This window comes from Patagioenas fasciata, chromosome 1 (genome assembly GCF_037038585.1).
Source record: "Patagioenas fasciata isolate bPatFas1 chromosome 1, bPatFas1.hap1, whole genome shotgun sequence".
Classification (NCBI taxonomy): domain Eukaryota; kingdom Metazoa; phylum Chordata; class Aves; order Columbiformes; family Columbidae; genus Patagioenas; species Patagioenas fasciata.
Window position 1 is genome coordinate 113,684,213 of NC_092520.1, and position 3,746 is coordinate 113,687,958.

The window sequence follows — 3,746 nt, forward strand, 5'->3', positions numbered from 1 at the left end:
GCTATGAATGTGCATTGGTTTGTCAAGCTGAAACATTTCATGTAATTTTCAATTTATACCTGGAAGAATTTCCTCCTAAAATTCCATAAAGAAAAAAGATATGGTTCTTGTTTTGTTTTGAACAAACTTGTCAAAAGTAGCTTTAGATTACTTCATAAGTCATCATTGTTGCAGATTCGTGTGATCTTCACGATGATTACACTATGGCAAAGCCAGTTGGTGTGCTGATGCAACTGAATTTTGGACACTTCATTAAACCAATAGGAACATGTGATGAAATGAAAGGAACAACATCTTTCCAGAGCTTGAATTCCAGAGCTAGAGCTCCTTGGGCTATTTCACCAGCACAGAAACCAGTCTACTCCTTATTTCTTGACCTCTCCAGCACACTGACTGCAGAAGGAATTTGAGATGAGAATCTGATAAAAACTGAATGAGGGCAGAAGGGGATTCTGAAGTGGAAGAACTGCTCTTCAGAGCCTAAAGGGGGACCTGAAATAATTGACATAAATGGCTGGTGTGTCTGAAGACAGCAGGTGCTGAGTGGGCTAGATATATATCATTCCCTAAATAAAAAGCATGTCAAGAAATAAAATTAGACTGTCATTCTGAAAGTACATTCTTCTAGTGTTGGTATTAAAAAGCCAGATATATCTTTTCTGTCATCCAGTGTTAATAAAAAATGATTACATTCATGAGCAAAATAATTAAAAATATCCAAAACTTTCAGACAAGCATCAGCTTCTTTATCTCTGCTTTGCAAAGGCCAGTTATTTCAAAGCTGCAATTTCAAATGCAGCACCTCTGACTTCAGCCTAGTCACTCAGTCAGATTAAGTAAGATCATAGCTGAATTGCAAATCTTAAATCTTTTGCCAGAAGCGAAGACTTTGTAAAGGAAATACAAGAGGCTCTCAAGATGGCTGTTGTCATCTGCTGTTGACACCAGCTTAGGCCTGGTGTTGCAAAACTGTCTAAACTAGCACAGCAATCCTTTATGTACTGCATTGGAAAAAGGTTTTCCTCAGAAGGAAGACTAAGAAAGAAGTCAGCAATTCCCTTCTAGACTTATCTGCCCTTTGTTTCACTGAATAATCGATGAAGATATTTAAACAAATTCACCTCCAGCTGCAGCTTCAAGAACAAAGAGAAGAACAGCAAAATTTTCTTGAAGCTAAGAAATAGCTTCTTTTTGATTAAGCAGTGCTTAAACTGTATCAGTGGGATCCTAGAGGGTGCGCTTGTCCTCGTTATGAATAGCTGATGCTTTGGGGTCTTTGCAAGCAGTTCTGGCTGCAGGTGTTGGCTGCTGGTGCTTTGCTTGCTCCAGAGGGATGGGCAAAATCCCACCAGCACCGCAATGCTACACCCCCAAGTACAGCTGCAAATAGATGGGAATGACCATGGTCATGCCGTAACCCACCCCTGTATACAAAATTATGAGCACCACTTGATCCTGATACAGTTGCAGATGTCTACAGAGAAATGGCACCACTCCAAACATTTTGGTGACAGTCCCATTGGCAGAGGCCTCATGCTTTTCATAGCCTGGAACACAGAATCATAGAATAGTTTGGATGCACCCTGACATGTGGGATTGCTTCTCTGGTCCGCTCTGTCTTCTTCAGCACTGTGAATTTTCATTTCTGTAAGAGCTTGGGACCATCTTACCACAGATCTAAGGCTTGAGTGCATGACATGATAGAAAACTTTCTTTTGCCCTTTAGTTCAGAGACATTTAAAACTAAACATAACCAAACATTCCAGATGTTGCAATCAACAATTTTGTAATCATCAATCATTATGGCAACAGAGTTCGAGACACAGCAAGAGGCATTTTTTCAACACCAAATTATCACAATTTAAGCAAGGAAAAAGAGTGACTTTGCCATGTTTCCCTAAATCCCCAGTCACAGTGATTTGGGCTGTGGCCAGTCAATTCATTTAACCATACTGTGAGAATCTGAACAGAGTTGCAGGCCCATCTTTAGGAAGAATTTTTTGTTTCTTTAAGTACAATTTTGGGTGCAATGCATTAGTAAGACATGTTACCGTGGCAAATTGTTAGTGTCCTTTGGTTTTCTGTTTTTCAGATAGTTTTAATGCTGCATGCAGGGTATTATATCTAGCTGTTATTCCACCTTTATGATCCACTATTTCCTGCACCACTTTCTCGTTGCAAACCTACATGTTTTACAGATAGTAATTAGCTAGATTTGATATCCTTTCTTTGTACTCATTTCAAGTCTTTCTTTCTTTGCTGTATGGTGAAACTGTAAACATATTTCATTTTATACCAATTTTAGATCTAATAAAAACACAGAACAATAAGGCTATTGTTATAAAATTAATGAAAAGAGATCCCCCTGCAGATAGCAATGAAGTGGAGGAAATGATTATAACATAAAACTCTCATGAAAATAATTATTTTACAGTATAAAACATCTCTTTTGCAGCACCTACAATTGTAAAAGCACTTCAGAGTACAAGCCCAAGGAGCTTACTATTTCATTTTGGATGCACTGCAATTTTGAGCTTGCTTCCAGGAGGAAAAGGCTTTTAAGGGATGCAGTTAGGTGACATATTACTCTCTGATGCCAGGGGTCAGGCTGTACATTGGAGTTCAAGACTCTGTCAGCTGTTTGCAGATAAGCTCTGTTGGAAAAACTGAATTTTAGGTTGCCAATCTTTGCATTGCTCTGCCACAGCAGTAGTAATGTAGCACACCTGGGTAACATTTGGAGAGGTGAAGAATAATGAAGAAGAAGAAATGAAGGGTGAATTTTTCTGAGGCGGGTACAGATCTGATATCAAACAGAAAATTTCCCAGCTCTTTAGGGGAGGTGGGGGATGATGACATAGCGAGCATTGGCCTATCAAGCACCTCTGCTCTTTTGGTGGCAACGCAGCTTGAAAATTACTTTCATAATCTCCAGTGTCTACATCCTCAATTGTTGCCACAGTCTCCAAAAAGAATGATGTGCTGATGCAGGGAGTTGTTAGGAGTGCATGGTTAAGCTACAAAAATAAGAAGAGATTGAAGGGCAACCTAAGACTGTTTGCTCAGTCAGAATTTCTGCTGATGAAAACCAGGAGTTTTTGCCTATGTGAGGCCATCAGGATTTTGCCTAGTAATTTACAGAAAGAATTAAGTGGATGAGATCAGAATCCACTCCCAGTTACACAGCAGTAAATTCAGAGTAACTTTATTCACTGACATCATTGGAGCTACTCTGGATTTACACCAACTTCACTGAGAGCTTATAATGGTCTATTGAGAATTTAAACTTCATGCCTGAATGTGCAAGAATGGGAATTGGCTGAGTTGTGCGGAGCTCAGCACAGACAATTGTGTCCAAAGACAAAACAGAAGAGGAGCTTTTTGCTGCTGTTCTTATTGTGCTTCTTGTACTATTAAATTCTATTCTTGTTCCAAATGTATCTGTAAGAACGAAAGACTTGCAACTACAAATGGACTACAAATTATTTATTGTTCCTGAGCTTATTGTTAGGATAATATCCAAGGGCCCATGGTTATTAATTCTGCATGTTCCATGGATGGGTTAGATGACCCACTAGGCTCTTCAAATGTCAATTTGTTCATTCCTAGGATCTCTTATAGCAAAGATGTACAGGATACCTCTTAACATACTACCAGAGCTCTTTGTACTGGTGTGTTAAATGCTTCTTTAACAAGTGGGCACACTACCTCTGCTTCCCATGCTTGAAGATAAGCCCTCCACAAGT